The sequence below is a fragment of the Dasypus novemcinctus genome, chromosome 27 (assembly GCF_030445035.2).
Source record: "Dasypus novemcinctus isolate mDasNov1 chromosome 27, mDasNov1.1.hap2, whole genome shotgun sequence".
Lineage (NCBI taxonomy): Eukaryota > Metazoa > Chordata > Mammalia > Cingulata > Dasypodidae > Dasypus > Dasypus novemcinctus.
The window spans coordinates 31,131,036-31,149,358 of record NC_080699.1 but is presented as its reverse complement, the minus strand read 5'-3'; the positions used below and the strand labels follow the sequence as shown (position 1 = coordinate 31,149,358).

The 18,323-nt window shown below is 38.1% G+C and overlaps 1 pseudogene; it reads right to left on the bottom strand.

Moving 5' to 3' along the window:
- Window positions 1–373: 373 nt before the first annotated feature.
- Window positions 374–16,738, bottom strand: LOC139437731 (olfactory receptor 8B3-like; annotated as a pseudogene).
- Window positions 16,739–18,323: the final 1,585 nt, after the last annotated feature.

The window sequence follows — 18,323 nt, the reverse complement described above, 5'->3', positions numbered from 1 at the left end:
CTGTTACTATATTCATCCATGCAGGCCTCATCTTATTTCAGAAGATAATTTTTAAAAATGAAAGTTCAAACAGACAATGAAAACAACATATGTAACACATTCCTTCTTTAATGTTATTCTCAAATAGGAAAAAGAAGGAGTAGAATAAAAAATTGTACAGTTAGGAAAAGGATACTCACTCTAACAAAAGTGGAAATTATTTATTGAGAGAAGGTTCAACTTTCCTTTACCACACCATGATAAGAAAGGAATAGATTAAGAAGGTTGCTACCAACTATACTGTAAATAAACACATTTATACTCCTTGTTCTGAAACTAACTTCAAGGAGATCCCATTTCTGAATTTTTAAAAAATTTCCTACTCAAGGTTTTTTCAGGCAAGTTTAACATCTTTATTCCTCAAGCTGTAGGTTAAGGGGTTCATCATGGGAACTACATTGGTATAAAAACCCTCATCTACAGACTCAACAGAAGATGGCTGAAGATACGTAAGTGAACCTGATTCAAAGAAGAGAAACAGGAACTATGTGGGAACTGCAGGTGCTGAAGGCAAAACCTGCCTTCAGTGGAACTGATGTGGAGAATGCTACAGAGAATGAAACCATAAGAGACAAAGACAGTGAGACTGGGCACAAAGATGTCAATGCCACCAACAATGAACATTACGAGCTCACTGACATGGGTGCTCACACAGGAGAGCTGGAGCGGAGGGAGGATGTTACAGAAATAATGGTTGATGATGTTGCCATTACAGAAGGTCGGGCTCAGCATGCAACCAGTGTGGGCCATAGCACCAGAAAATGCCATCAAGTATGGCACAAAAATAAGATAGGAGCACACTTGAAGGGACATGGCAATGTTACACAAGAGTGGATTATACTCTAGGGCAGAGGGGAAAGCAGATCTGAGACATTACTCAGGCCTCAGGTTCCATGGATGGGACAGTCTATCTGGGTGCTCACTCAGGACCCTCATCTTCATTCTCTTTCTCTTCGAGTGTTTGTTCACAGTTCTATGGTTGTTAATACCATGCTAGTCACTGTAAATCATGACTGACAGGTTGGCCTTGCCTGTTGTTGACTTCACAATCCCAGATGGAAAACTGTGATGCAAATAGATACAGAAAGAGCTTAGCAATGATTTTAAGTGGTGACTGTTAATGTAGAAAGTCATTGAATAAACACCAAGTAGCACAAAAAAAAAGCATGGATTACAGATGGCCACATAGTGATCATAAGCCACTGATGTCAATACATAGCACTCAGAGATGGCAAAAAGCAGAAGAAGTAGAGCTGAGCCATGCACCCCTGATAGGAGATAATTTTCTTATTTAACAAGAAGTGAATCAGCATTTTGGGTGTAAAAACAGAAGAGTAACAGAGGTCTATGAGGGACAAGCTAAAGAGGAAAAAGTACATGGGGGTGTGAAGGTGGGAATTCAGCCCAATTAGAGTTACGAAGCCCAAGTTTTCCAGCACAGTGAACATACACAAAGTCAGAAAAGTCAGAAACAGGTAAAACAGGGGGAGCTGGAGTTCCAGGTGGTCTGTTAATCCCAACAGAATGAATTCATCACAAAAAAGCCATTTACAGGATCCATTCTTCTCTAAATCTTCTCTAAATCTTCAGATTTACCTACAGGTAAACTGTAGGATAAGATAAAAGGGTTATATTAGAGAGCAACCCAGATATTCTCACAATTCCTCTTCCTAGAAGTGTGATTTAGAAGCTGGGTTTATCTAAGTTCAGTTCAACATATCCTATGGAATCTGCCTTTGTCATTATCATGATACTGAGGGGGACAGACTTCTCCTTAGTAGAGTCCTAAGCTAAGTAGGGACAAGAGCACATCTAACTTAGTCTACAGAGCAAAAGACAGTGCTGTCACACAAAAACATGACTGCTGGGAAGAAAAACTAAGAAGGGAGTAGAGGGACAAGGACAGAATTTTCTTTCTCATCTTGTCATCTCTTTGTCACCTGAGATTTCCCCTCACCAATGAAATTGGAGGCAGAGGTCTTATTTTCCTAGAGATGGCCTCTAATGCAGATTGGACCTTCATGGGGTGGGAACCATAAACAATATCTCAGGACTCAAACTAAGAGAAAGAACTCTAAGAGAGGGTCAGCCCCAAGTCACAGAAACAAAGCCCTAAATCTCCAAGAGTTAAATTTTCCTCTATGAACAAGGAACTCATCCAGTGAGATACGGGAACCCTTGAGGGCCCTAATGTCTCTGAACATTTCTGCTTCTTCCACCTTATTCACCAGAGCGTCAAGACTGCACAAAATAGGAAAGAGAGTGGCATGGCTTAATCTCTTGACTTCCACTTCAAAATAAGGAGGACATAATATGAATAAAATTCAGAAACTCACATTCTTTAGATAAGAAAACACCTGTACTTCCTGATCTGTTATTCTCCCCTGTGGTCCTGGAAGGGCAGTTTGAAGGTCTGAGCTGGATCCTTTGATTCTACTTGGATGGAGACCAGACAACTTCTGATATGCCTTGGAAGTCATTCTTAGCACATAATTTCTGATTTTGAGTTGTCTCAAGCAGCAGAGGAAAAAAAAAAAAAAAGCCATTATTATTATCACATTGGCAACATGATAACTCCAGAAGACTTAATGTGAATTTAATTATATAATGCATTTGGTTATAAAGAAGTGAACAACTTGCTCAGTCTCTTCCCATGGAAGAGATCCTTTGCATCATAGGAAATAAGGTTACTTACACCCAGGACCACATCATGTTTAGTTACAAACTCAATATTTTTCCAAGTTTTCACTTCTCTCTAGGGTTTGTATATCACCCATTTAAAAAAAGAAACTCAATAGCCATGCCATCTTCATCTCTGGAGGGAAATCTGCCTATTGAATTGTTTCTTTTGATTTCTTTGGTTGTGAGGATACTTACACATGTCTGAGAATTCTTTAAAAATCATTGTATTACGCATTTTAAATGTGTTGATTCAATGTATGGCATGTGAATTATATTTCAGTGAAGTTGTTATCTGAAAACAATAAGAAAACAGTCTTTATAAAAGAATGAAATGAAAGGGGAAATAGGAAATTATTTTGAAGTCAGTGGACCTGCAAATATAACATGAAAAGATGCAAAATATCATTAGCAGAAATATGAGAGGGCATTTCTACAGATATTATGATATTCAAAGGAAAGTAAGGGAATTGTCAAAAAATTATGTTGGTGGGGTGATATATGAGAGTCTTTATAATGTTATGCATATTTGTTTTGTAATGTTTACATATTTGTAATGTTTACATATTTGTTTACTATACACTTATTGTTTATATATGTTTATATATGAATGATATATATCAGTAGGTTTTTAAATGAAAAAAGTAAGGAATATTATGAAGAAATTTATGATAATCCTTTTAACCAATGATATGTATAAATATTGGAAAGACACAAACAGTATGTACATTTAAGAAATAGTATTTAGAATGGTCATATAGCTATTAAAGAAACTGGATTTCCTATTAAAAATCTTTTCAGAAAGAAAACTTAAGAGCAAAAGAATATTACTGTTGACTCTACCAAACACTTACAGAAGAAATAACAGCAATTCTACACAGTGTCCTTCTAAGAGGGAAGTATCTCATACCAAAACATTTTTTTTCAACATATGCTGGTAGGAAAATCAAGTATCCCTATGCAAAAAAAGGAAAGGTAGAACCCTTCCTACATCACATAGAAAACTTAATTCAAAATCAATCCAAGACCTAAATATAAGAACCATAACTTAAAATTCTTAGAAGAAAATATAGGCAAGCATCTTCAGGAAATGCTATCTTAGACTTTACGTCAATGGCAAGAGGAAAAACAACAAAAGTAGATTAATTGAATCTTATAAAAATTTAAACCTTTTGTGCAAAGGACTTTCTCATGAAAGTAGAAGAGAAAACCTACAGAATGGGGGAAAATATGGTTTGGGCCAAATCATGTCTAGGAATGTGTAGGCTCACCTCAAAGAAATTGCTAACTTACACATATTTTTAAAAATATTTGTATTATATTTATGTAATGTTTAAATTGTTTTTATATCAATAAATTCTTTTTAAAATAAAACTTAAAATATTTAAAATCTCATATTTTCTCCATCCATTGGGAAATATTATAGAAAACTATCACATTTATTTTTGTAACCCATCTCTAATCTCTAAAATTGACATCAGAGGGAAACTACCCACTCTTCTATGCCACCATTAGAGATATAAACCAGGCTAGTTGGAGCAATAGTTTTTATATAGCATAGGACTCTGATGTATCCACAGAAAAAATTCTGACTTCTGTCTTCTTTACTTATACAACTTACAGAATGCTAGTTGTAGCAGTTTGAAATTATTTTATGAATCCCAAAAAGAGGAAATTCTATGTTTATGAACTAACTTATTCCTCTGGGTGTTATACCTTAGATGGCATTAAATTCAGTAGAGGGTCTTTGAATACATTACTTGATAAGATAGTTTTAGGGCTTTTGATTGAACTAACTACATCAGTGAGACCTGACTCAGGTTGAGTCCCCACCCTCTTTCTGGGTCTCATATAAAGGAACTCACACAGACAGGCATAGGATAAAAGGGAACTACAATTTGTGATTCTGCCAGGTGAAAGGATATATTCCAGTTTTGTCTAGAGCTGAGCTACAAGGAGAGAAGCCCTAAGAGACAAGTCCTATGCCAGAAGAAAGAGTACTAGAGAATTGCTTAAACAAAAAGCCCTGAACAGGCTGAGCCCACTGAGCAGCACAAGAAGACATGAAGAGTTGGGAGGGGAAGACTGAAACCTTGGCAATGACCATGGGCCATTTTTCTTTATGTAACAACACACAAGGATCAAAAGAGCTGACATTTGTGAGAAAGCATCTCTTATGGTGTCCTAGTTTGTACTTTTTGTGGACTTGGAACAGTAAATAAATAAATTCCCTTAATAAAAGCCAACATACATTGGTAGTTTGCATCAGTAGCCTTTTAACAAACTAAAACACCAGTGAATCTGAGGAAAACACATAGAGGGAATGCAGTAGAGAAACAGCAGATGAACTGCAGACAATCATTTCTTCCCTCTAAGCTTGTTGCCCATAAAAGTCACCAATTATTATCATGAACTTGTGTTTCTTTCATCAACAGTAATGGCCAAGCATCAATCTGTATGCTTTATTTAATAGCAGGGGTATGCTTACGGACTCGTTATTGCTATAAAATTAATAGAAGATAAAAGATCCAATAAATTGTCTCCCAGGGCTGATGCCATGTGTCACCTAATAGTCTGCTGTAATCTTAGCAGGAAGATTTCATTAGTTGGGTCTAGAAAACTAGATCTAATTTTGAAAATATTTTACAGGATTGTTTTTGTAAAAGTAGTTTATAATCTTGTTTTATAAAACACCTGTTTATTGACCCAGACAAAATATAATTATTAGAGAAGGGAAACCTACCCCAAATTTTGGAAGTCCTCTCTGGGCATAGATCCTTTCAGTCAGTTGCAAGACCCGTTAGTCTACAAGGTGCCCAGATACTATGTTCTGACTGTTATTTTTGTAAGGGGCTGTTTAAATATGGTTGTTAAAATATTAAATGATGTCTTAGTCTTTTATGCGATGTAGATTTAGGCAAGGGGCAATATTCCCTGGGAACCATGTCACCCAAAGCCCTGAATGTGACAACTGGCAACAAGGATGGGGCCTGTGTGCCAAGTGAGGAATGGCACATATGACTACAGGAAAATCTTTCTGGGGACAGTGAATTGAGAATAACACTCCTCAACCTAAAGGAGTGTAAAACCCTGTGAGCCCTCAGTGGGTTTGGAGGGTGTTGTTCTACTTCTGGTATGTTGCTGTAAAAGTTGCCATAAGACAATACCATAATTATTTTTAAAACAACTCTGCTCCCCAAGTAAGGATAGACAGATTCCCAGGAATAGGATAGTACAGACCAAAGCAACAACCCAGGCTTGGGGAGCTGATAGTCGACTGGAGGGTCTTCAGCCCCTTCTGGGTCAGAGAAGAGCCTCCATCATGGGTACAGGCACTATGAGGCCATTAACCAATAAGCCAAGGTAAAAATAATCATTAAAAAGCTTATCTTCCTTCCAGCATGGGACAGGACTCCCAGGGATGAGCCTCCCTGGCACCAAGGGATTATTACCAAGTGTCAACCAGGATTGCATTCAGGAAGAGATCTTGACCAAAAAGGGGAAATATTAAACACAAATTAGTTTTTAAGGCTTAGAGATTTCAAAGTGAGTTGGGAGTTCATTCCAGAGGTTATACTTATGCACATCTCAGGAGGATCTCATTGACTGCCACAGTAAACAGTGCTCAAGCAGGGGTGCTACTGAGGGCTCTAGAAACATCTAGACACTATAGGAAGGGCAAACAATCTCTGATAATCTCAGGATTTGGCACTCTGTCAGTGGGCCTTATCTTGGAATATATGATCCCCAATGTAAAAGAGTTAGCTCATTCATAATTTCCCTATACATGGCTTTTCTGACCCTTTAATTTGAACCTATAATTGGCACTAATTATGCTCATTAAGTATATGTACCAGAGACTTAAAATTTGATCTGTTCATATTCCAGTTGAATTAATCTCAGCAGGAATTGCAACACCTACACTCTGGTTCATCAGACTCACCCAGGACAACTAACAAAAGGATGATGGTGGAGTATGCTTATCCCAGAAACAGAGTATCTACAACTGTAAGCAAGACCAGTCCATCCATCTGCACCATAGTATCTAAGCTCCATCTCAATCAGAAACAGAATGGGCATGGCCATCCTAATATCTTCAAGACTGAGGAATGAACAAACATAAGGGGGGAATGCAACTATAGACTAAAGTAGACTAATTATTATTCTGGCAATGGAATATAACACTGACATAAAGTTAGAGATCACCAGGGGCTCTGAGGGGAGGGAGAGGAAAGAATAAGTGGGGCATTTTTAAGATACTGGAATTGTTTTGAACAACATTGCAATGGTGGGTACAGGCCATTATACATTTGTCACAACCTATAAAAATGTGCAGTGCAAAGTGTAAACTATAATGTAAACAACTGGGAGAGACTGGCCTCTTCAAAAAATGGTGTTTGGAAAATTGGATATCCATATGCAAAAAAATGAGAGAGGATTACCACCTAACACCTTATACAAAAATCAACTCAAGATGGATCAAAGACCTAAATAAAAGAGCCAAGATCATAAAGACCATGGAAGACAATGTAGGGAAACATCTACATGATCATGTAATAGGAAATGGCTTCATGAATTTCACACTCAAATCATGAGCAGTGAAAGAAAAAATAGATAAACGGGACCTCTTCAAAATTAAAGCCTTTTGCACCTCAAAGGAGTTTGTCAAGAAAGGGAAAAAACAGCCTACCCAATGGGGAAAATATCTGGTAACCATATATCTGATAGGAGCCTAATATCCAGCATATAAAAAGAAATCCTACATCTCAAAAATAAAAAGACAAACAACCCACTCAAAAAATGGGCAAGAGATTTAAACAGATGCTTCTCCAAAGAAAAAATGCAAATGACTAAAAAGCACATGAAAAGATGCTCAATAACACTAGTGATTAGGAAAATGCAAATTGAAACTACAATGAGATACTATCTTATATCCATTAGTCTGGCAGGCTATTAAATAATCAGAAGACTACAAGTGTGAGAGAGGAGATGGAGGAATGGGAATCCCTTATCCACTGCTAGTGGGAATGTAGAGGGATCCAGCCGTTCTGAGGACAGTTTGGCAGTTCCTCAAAAAACTAGCTATAGATTTGACATATGACCCAGAAATTCCACTGCTGGGTATATATCCAGAAGATCTGAAAACAAGGACATAAACTGATATACGCACACCAATGTTCACAGTGGCTTTATTCACTGTTGCCAAAATTTGGAATCAACTCAAAGGCCCATCAACATATGAATGGATAAGCAAAATGTGGTATATACATACAATGAAATACTACTCAGCTGTAAGAAAGAATGCAGTACTAACATATGGGATAACATGGATGAATCTTGAGGACCTTATGTGGAGTGAAGCAAGCCAGGCATTGAAGGACAAATACTACATGGACTCTCTGATATGAATTAGGCAAATCAAGCTTTCTCAGAGAGCTAGAGACTGGATGATAGGCTTACAGGTCAATGGGGGGGAGAGGAAAGTTGTGAGCTGATGTCTACATGGGCGAAATCGATGATAAAGTGGAAGTGAGTAGTCATTCAGTGAAGGATAAGATGGGGGCATATGGATACTTTAGGTAGGGCTTTGCAGGTTTGAGCAGGACTAGGTATGGGAAGAAGGGTCAGATGGTCCATGGAATTGGGGGGAGTGTTTGCAGAGAGCAGGTGAACATGGGAGATTTTCCAGTACATGGTTAAAACTATAATGTTGAGAAAACTCTTTAGAAAATATAATAAGGAAGGGTTACTGGTTGAAGGTGTTTGCGGGGGGACATCAGGCACAGAGTGCACCTGGGGCAGGCTTGAAGGCAGTGTGTAGTGCTCATCTTGTCATAGTTTGTTAAATCAGTGTGTGGAAACCCATATAACGAGCAGGAATATGTTTTACCCCCATCCTGGGGAGGCCTGATGTTCTCAAACAGCAGAGAGGGGGTCTGTGGAGAGCATGAGTGACTCCCAATGGGGGAGGACAGATTAGTGTGTCAAGCCCTCACCATTGTTGCAAGTATCTATGAATCTTGTCCTTCAAGCAGTGGGGATTGGTTATTGCTGTGGGCCCCAGGGGGATGAGGAGAGAGGAATAGAATAGATGGAAGAGGGGGTAACTGGGGGACAATGGAAGTGTTCCACAAGATCGTACAACAATGGATATAGGCCATATTAAATTTCACCAAAATTTTGTAAAAGTGTATAGTCTAAAATGCAAACCATAATGTAACCAAAAATTTATAAAAGTGTACAGTCTAAAATATAAACCATAATGTAAAACATAATGAAACCATGGTCACTAGCTATGTTTCAGTATCTATATATAAGCTGTAGCAAAGATAAGATCCACATGTAAAAAGATTATTGCTGGGGCGGGGGAAAAAGGGTTTGATGTTGGGCATATGGGAGTACCCTATATTGTATATGTGACTTTATTGTGATCTAAAACTTTTTTGAAGACAAAATTAAATTAAAAAAATAAAGAATGTAGTCACTGTGGAAGGAATGGAAGAGATTGCCTTGCCACTGTACATACAGGGCAACACCTATTACAGTGATGAAAGGCAAAATGTCAGAAAAACGTTTTATGATATTTTTCATTTTTTAAAACCCCAATTTATTTTTTACTTTATCTCAGTTTTTCTAAATTATTATGTATCCTATTTCTAATCTTTAAAACTGTCATTACTATTTCATTTTCCTACTAATTGAATTTGGCACTATATTAGGCTTCATTTTTGAATAAGTATTTTTTATAGTTATTTTTAAATGTTCTTTTTTTTTAAAGATACATAGATCACAAAAAGTGATACATTAAAAAATATAAGAGGTTCCAATCCTCTCACATCAACAACCTCTTTCATCTTTGTTGCACATTCATTGCATTTGGTGAATACATTTTGAAGCACTGATGCACTGCATGGATTATAGTTTACATTATAGTTTATACTCTCCTCCAGTGCATTCAGTGAGTTATGGCAGAATATACAATGTCCAGCATCTGCCCTTGTAATATCATTTAAGATAACTCCTAAATGAAGGTGCCCCAACATCACATCTCTTCTTCATTTTCCCTGCCCTCAGCAACTCCCATGGCCACTGTCTCCACATCAATGATACAATTTCTTCCATTAATTCCATTCTAATCCATATTTAATTATTCCATCCTGTGGACCCTGGGATGGTGATGTCTGCTCCACCTCTAAATAGAGAGGGGGCTTAGATCCCACATGGCTGATGGATGCAATTTTCCTGCTTGCAGTTGTAGAACCTATGTGTCTCTGATATCACAGAGGGGTTGAACTATGGCAGGGGAGGAGAACTGCTGTGGGGTGTCATTGATGGGATGCATGGGTGGGAGGGAGTTCTCCAGGGCACATATAAAGGGTATATAAATATGTTCAGATATTCGTTGGGTATTGTCATAGTAGATGGAGTTACACACAACAACTAAGGGAGTGCTGAGTTCCCAGCTGGGAGAACTCTGTTGCATTCCCCAATGGAACAACAACAACTGGCAAAGACCAGTGAAGAAGGATGGTCCAATGATGGGCCCTTGTTACTGATGACTATGCTTATGAGCCTATGTGCTTGAAATTTCAACTGGGCCTAGAGTTTCAGGGTGCCTAAGAGTTACCTCCTGAGAGCTCCATGTTGCTCAAACGTTGCTCAAACGTGGCCACTCTGTAAGCCAGCCTCAGCATGTAAATGCATTACTTTCCCTGCAGCATGAGCCTCCCTAGTGCTGAGGGATTACTAACAGTCATCAGCTGGTGATACAACTAGAAAAAGACCTTGAACAAAAGGGGGAAATGGTAAAGACAAATGAGTTTATATGCCTAAGAGACTTAAAAAAGAGTTGGGAAGTCATCAGAGGGTCTGTGCTTACACAAGTCTGAGCAGGATCCCAGAAACAGCCAAAGTAGACACAACCCAGGTAGTGGTGCTCCTGAGGGTTATGGAGACACACAGATTCTACAGTCATGTCGGATGGCTCTGGAATTCAGTGCCTTGCAAGTGGGCCCTACTTTGGAATTTGAACTCCTGAGTGTGATGGAGTTGTACTCAGATATGACCTCTCTACCCATGCCTCTTCTGCCACTTTTACTGAACCTGTGCTAGGCACTGGAGTTGGTATATGCGCAGAAGATTTGAATCTCTGGATTATCCATGTGCCAGGTGGGTCTTGAGCCTCAGAAGAGTTGTAACACCTACTCTCCAGTTCTTTGGATTTACCCAGGTCAGCTAACAGGAAGGTGAGGATGGTCAACCACCAAACCAGGGAACCAAGAGAGTCTACAACTGCATGCAGGAGAATTGCATCAATCAGCCATGTGGGATCTAAGCACCCTCTCAATTTAGAGGTGGAGTGGACATCACATCCCAGGGCCCAAATGATGGAGTAATAAAATATGGATTAGAGTGAACTTACTGGCGTTCTGCTATAGAACTACAGTGACTCTAGCAATGGAAGAAATTGTATCATTGATGTGGAGACAGTGGCCATGGGAATTTGCTTGGAGGGTAAGGAAAGAAGAGGTATGATATGGGGGCATTTTCAGGACTTGGAGTTGTCCTGGATGATATTGCAGGGCCAGTTTCAGGACATTATATATCCTGCAATAACCACAGAATGGACTGGAGGAGAGTGTAAACTACAATATAAACTATAATCCATGTTGTGTATCAGTGCTCCAAAATATATTCACCAAATTCAATGAATGTGTCACATTGATGAAAGAGGTTGTTGACATGGAAGGAGTGGGTATGTGTGTGGGGGGAGTGGGGTATATGGGAACCTCATAATTTTTAATGTAACATTTTGTGTGATCTATGTATCTTTTTAAAAAGAGACAATGAAAAATTTGCTGAAAATAAACCGTGATGTTGCCAACACTTTATATACAATGGGTCATAAAACCTAGTGACAGAGGGCTTTTGTCCCTGTAAATACAGGTAGACTAAATACAGGTATAAGAGAGGGAAGAGAGTCCCCAAATTCTAAGCATCATCTCCAAATGGAGTCTCTTCTACTCAATCAGTTGCATTACACACTGACTGTAAAGTGCACGAGACATGAACATGCTCTCATGATTACTTTTTTAAAAGCACTGCTTTAAAAAACCTGCATAAGCATTAAATGGTGCCTAAGACTCATCTTGGTGCCAATCACTCCAAGAGGGAAAAATTGTCCCTAGGAACTCTGCAACCCAAAATCACAAACATAACAGTAGCAAATTCTTAAAGAGTGATTTCAATGTAACTGAAAGGCAAATTTGTTGAGTCAAATTACAACAACAAGAAAAAACCTTGAACTTATGTTAAACAAACTATGCAAAGAAGCAGGAAAATTAAACTCATATATGCAAAGAAGCAGGAAAATTAAACTCATAATAAAGAAACTATTAATTCATAGAAACATTACTCAAAATAACACACATACTATATTTAGGAGACCAAGATAATAAATCACCAATCAATATATCTCATATATTTTAGGAAGAAAAGGCAAGATGTAGCATCCAGAAAAGAGATAAAAATGAAAAATCCACATAGAATTTCATAAATTATAAAATTATATGTCTTAAATAAAAAATACAGTAAGTGGGAATAAGAGAAAATTAGATACAGGAGAAAAATTATTAGTAAACTTGAATAACAATCAAAACAAAGAAAAAAGAGTAAAAAATGAACATAACATTACTGAACTATGATACAAATTCAGGTGCTCAAAGTCATGGGTATTTAGAATCCAAAAGGAGGAGGAAACCAGGAAAAACATTTGAATGTATAACAGCCAATTCTTCCCCCAAATTAGTTAAAAGTACAAATCTAAAGATTCAAGAAGTTCAAAGGACTCTATGCAGACAAGACATTGGGAAAACTTGTCCAAGGTAGATGATCTTCAAATTGCTTAAAACCAGTGATAAAGAAGATACCTTAAAAAAAAAAAAAAAGAAGATAAGATATCTTAAAGTCAGCCTGAGGGAAGAAATAAAAAAAGATGCAACATACTGAAAAATGAAAGTAAGAATGACAACACATTTTTCATCAAAACATTGTAAATCAGTGTAGAAAGTGTAGTAACACCTTTAAATTATCAAAAGAGAAAAGGCATATCATCCTAGATTTCTATACCCAGTATAAATATCCTTCAACAAGAAAAAAATAAACATTCTTAGAAATATAATATGTGAAAATTATAGTAATTAGCTACTATAATATATGCAAAGTATAACGGCACAGATTAAAGAATTGTTTTTCTTTGCATCCAGTGTCAACATGTTTAAAAAAACAGGATGTTATTAAACTGACATTTTATGTTACTTGGCCATGTAAAACTGAAAATTTGAAGGAAATATAAAGAACAGAGTGAGGAGGCAAAATGGCATTTCTGTACACCAATAATGAGCAATCTGAGGTGGAAATTTTTAAAAAATCCCTTGTACAATAGCAACTAAAACAGTCAAATACCTAGGAATAAATTTAAATAAATATGTAAATGACTTATACACAAAAACTACACAACATTGTTAAAGGAAATCAAAGAATACTTAAATAAATGGAAGAATATTCCCTGTTCATGATGAGAAGACTAAACATCATTAAGATGTCTATCCTACCCAAACTGACCTACAGATTTAATGGCAATCCCATTTTTTAAAAATTGGAACTGCTATAAAATTTATTTGGAAGGGTAAGAGGCCCCAAATAGCCAAAAAATATATTGAAAAAGACAAATGAAATTGGAGGAATTACACTACCTGACTTTAAAACATACTACAAAGTTACAGTGGTCAAAACTGCATGGTATTCCCACAAGGGAAAACATACTGACAAATGGAACCAAACTGAGAGTTCTGAAATAGATCCTCACATACACAGTCATCTGATATACAACAAGGCAACCAAACCCAATCAACTGGGAGAGAATGGCCTCTTCCACAAATGGTGCTTGGAGAACTAGATATCCATATGCAAAACAATGAGAGGGGAACACTTTCTCATACCTTATACAAAAAATCAACTCAAGATGGATCAAAGATGTAAATATAAGAGCCTAGACAATAAAGACCCTGGAAGATAATGTAGGCAAGCATATACAGGACCTTGTAATAGGAAATGGTTTCAAGAACTTCACACCCAAAGCACAAGCAGCAAAAGGAAAAATAGATAACTGGGAACTCCTCAAAATTAAAGACTTTTGCACCTTCAGAGGATTTGTCAAAAAAGTAAAAAGACTGCCTACCCAGTTGGAGAAAATATTTGGTAATTATATATCTGATGGGAACCTAATATCCAGCATATATAAAGAAATATTATATCTCAAAAATAAAAAGACAAACAACCCATTTAAAAAGTGGGTAAGTGATATGAACAGACACTTCTCCAAAGAAGAAACATACATGGCTAAAAAGCAAAGGAAAAGATGCTGAACATCACTAGCTATTAGGGAAATGCAAATCAAAACAACATTGAGATATCATCTTACATCCATTAGACTGATGGCCATTAAAAAAACAGAAGACTACAAGTATTGGAGAGGATGTAGAGGAATGAGAACCCTCATCCACTGCTGGTGGGAATGTAGAATGGTCCAGCCATTGTGGAGGACAGTTTGGAAGTTTCCTCAAAGAACTATAGATCTGCCATATGATCTTGCAATTCTACTGCTAGGTATATACCCAGGAGAATTGAAAGCAGGAACATGAACAGATATATGCACACCAGTGTTCAATGCAGCATTACTCACTATTGCCAAAAGGTGGTCAACACAAATGCCCATCAACTGATGAATAGATAAACAAAATGTGGTATATACATATAATAGAATACTATTCAGCCATAAGAAGGAATATAGTATAACACACAGGAAAACATGGATGAATCTTGAGGACTTTAGGCTGAGTGAAGCAAGCTAGGTATTGAAGAACAAATATTACATGACCTTGCTAATATGAATTAAAGAAATAGAGCAGACTCAGAGAGCTAGAGTCTGGAAGATAGGTTTACAGGAAATAGAAAAGGAGAAGAAAGCTGTGATCCAATGTCCATATGGGTGAAATCTATGATAAGGTGGAAGCGAGTAGTTGTGCAGTGAAAAGATATGACAGGGGTGGGAAACGGACTTTGGCCCAGTGATTAGGGCGTCCGTCTACCATATGGGAGGTCCGCGGTTCAAACCCCGGGCCTCCTTGACCCGTGTGGAGCTGGCCATGCGCAGTGCTGATGCGCGCAAGGAGTGCAGTGCCACGCAAGGGTGTCCCCCGCGTGGGGGAGCCCCCACGCACAAGGAGTGCACCCGTGAGGAAAGCCGCCCAGCGTGAAAAGAAAGTGCAGCCTGCCCAGGAATGGCGCCGCCCACACTTCCCGTGCCGCTGATGACAACAGAAGCGGACAAAGAAACAAAAAGCAGACAAAGAAACAAGACGCAGCAAATAGACACCAAGAACAGACAACCAGGGGAGGGGGGAAATTAAATAAATAAATAAATCTTTAAAAAAAAAAAAAAAAAAAGATATGACAGGGGTGTAGTGATACAATTGGGTTGTGTGGTGCAATTGACAGGGGTGTAGGATAGAGAGGGTGGGTTGGATGGTCCGTGGAACTAGGGTAGGGTTGGGGGAGGAAGAAGGTGAATACTGGAGATTGGCAGGTATGTGGTTGAAACTACAATGTTGGGAAAGCTCTTTTGACTATATAACAAGGAGGGGTTACTGGTTTAGGGTTTTGTATGGGGAAGCAATCAGGAAAGGGTACACCTAGGGCAGTCTTCTAGAGAATGTGCGAGTGATCATTTCGTCAGTGTGTTGAATCAGTGGGTGGAGATCCACATAATGAATGGGAAGAAGTGGGACTCCTATCCCGGGGAGGTCAGATATGTTCTCAAACTAAGGGGCAGGTGTCTCTTGAGAGCATGGGCAGTTCCTATTAGGGGAGGACAGACCACCGTGTCAAGCCCTCAGTATTGTTGCAAGTAATTATGTATCTTTTCCTTCAAGGAGTGAAGCCTGATGGTCCTTGTGGGCTCTGATGGGAGGGGGAAGAAAGAACAGAGTAGATTGAAGAGAGGGTATTTAGGGGACAATGGAAGGGTTCTGCATGATCTTGCCATGATGAATATAGTCCATGTTGAATTTCATCAAACATTTATAAATGTGTATGTTCTAGAGTTTAGACTGTAATGTAAGCCATTGACCATGGTCAGTGGTTATGTTTCAGTATTTGTACATCAATTGTAACAAATGTACCAAGCGCATATAAAAAGGTTTTTGATATGGGAAGGGGGAAAGGGAGAGGATGTATGGTATATGGGAGTCCTCTGTGTTCTGTATGTGACTTTATTGTGAGCTAAAACTTCTTTCAAGACAAAAAAAAAAAAAAGTAAGACATTGGGGAATAAATGGAAGAAAATATCACTGTACATACAGGACAACAGGTATGACAGTGATGAAAAGCAAAACATCAAAAACTTCTAAAAATATTTTTAAATATTTTTTAATATTCCAAGTCTTAAAATTTTATTTTAGTTTTAGTATTTCTAAACTTTGGTGTATTTTATTTATTATGTTTAAACCTATCATTGTTATTTCATTTTCCTATTAATTGTATTTGATGATATTCTTGGCTTTATTTTTTAAGAAGTTTGGGATCACAGTAGGGTTACAGCTTTGGCAGGGGAGGATCATTTGTGTGGGATGTCAGTGACGGGGATACATGGGAGGAAGTTAAACTGGGCAAACATATAAGGTACATAAATGTGTTCAAATTGTTCATGGGGCATTTTCACAGTGGGTGGAGATTCACACAATAACCAAAAGAATATTGAATTCCCATTCTGGGGAACTCTGCCACATTCTCTAATGGAAGAGCAACAATCCCTCAACTGCAGGACAATGACTAGTGACAAAAGATGGTCCATGGATGGGCTCTTGATATTGACCATTATGCTTATGAGCCTTTGCTCTTGAAATTGCAACTTAGCCCAGTGCTGTAGAGTGCCTAAGAGTTACCTCCTCAGAGCCTCCATGTTGCACAAATTCGGCCTCTCCCTAAGTCAAATGCAGCTTATAAATGCATTATCTTCCACCCAGCATGGGACATGACCTCTGGGGATGGTCCACCCTGGCACGGAAGGATTACTACCAAGCACTAATTAGTAATGCAACTGGAAAAAGACCTTGAATAAAAGCGGGAAAGGGTAAAGACAAATAATTTCATATGGCTAAGAGACTTCAAAGTGAGTTGGGAGGTCATCCCAGATGTAAGCCTTATGCATGTCTCAGTAGGATCCCATAGACTACCAAAGTAGATGCTACCTCAAATACTGGGGCTCCTGAGGGCTCTGGAGACATGCAGGTCCCACAATCATAGCAGATAGCCCTGGAGTTTGGTACCTTACTTGTGGGCCCTATTTTGGAGTTTGTGCTCCTGTGTGTGACAGAATTGGACTCAGATGTGACTTCTCTACACATGCCTCTTCTGTTCCTCCTATTTGAACCTATAGTTGGTGCCGGAGTTGGGAGGCACATGTCCAAGAGTCTTGAATCTTTGGGCTGTCCATGTGCCAGCTGGGCCCTGAAGTTTAGGTGAGTTGCAAAACTTACTCTCCAGTTCTTTGGACTCACCCTGGACAACTAACAAGGAGGTGAGGATGGACAACCACCATACCAAGGAATCAAGAGAGTCTACACCTGCAAGCAAGAGAGTCCCATTCATCGGCTGTATGGGATCAAGTGCCCCTCTCAATTAGAGGTGGAGTGGGCATTGCCATCCCAGAATCCTCAGGATTGGAGGATAAAATATGGACCAGAGTGGACCTACTGGTATTCTACTACAGACTTATTGGTATTCTAGCAATGGAAGAAATTTTATCATTGATGGGGAGACAGTGGTCAACTGGAGGTGCTGAGGCAAGGAGAGGGAAAAAAAAAAGGTATAATATGGGGACATTTTTGGACTTGGAATTGTTCTGAATGACATTGCAATGACAGATACAGGCTATTATATATTCTGCCATAACCTACAAAATTAAGTGGATGAGAGTGTAAACTACAAGGTAAGCTATCATTCATGCTTAGTAGCAATGCTTCAAATGTGTTCATCAATGGCAATTAATGTACCACACTAATGAAAGAAGTTTTTAATGTGGGGAAGGTTGGGAGGTTTGGGAATGGGGCATATGGGAATCCCTTATATTTTTATGTGTAACATTTTGTGTAATCTGAGTATCTTTTTAAAAAATTTAAAAAAAAATATTTAAAAAAAAGAATAAAGTAGGGCCCTCAAGAAAACTTGCTATAGAGTACCAAAACAGGTGTAGCTTTAACATTATAAAAATCATGTTTCATTCATAACAACTTAAAATTGCTTGCTTGAATATTTTACTGATTTTAAATAAGAATGTTTGCTTATTATCGATTTCCAGACAAAAGGTATTTTAAGTTTAAATTTAAGCCACCTTTTTTTCTGAGTAATGATATATAATATAAGCAAATACATTCACTTGGTATACATTTCATAGTCACAGAGAACCATTCAAATTATAGTGAATAAAATTGGCATTTGGCAGAATAAATAGCTTATATAATAAAATGAAGTTATTTCTTCATTGG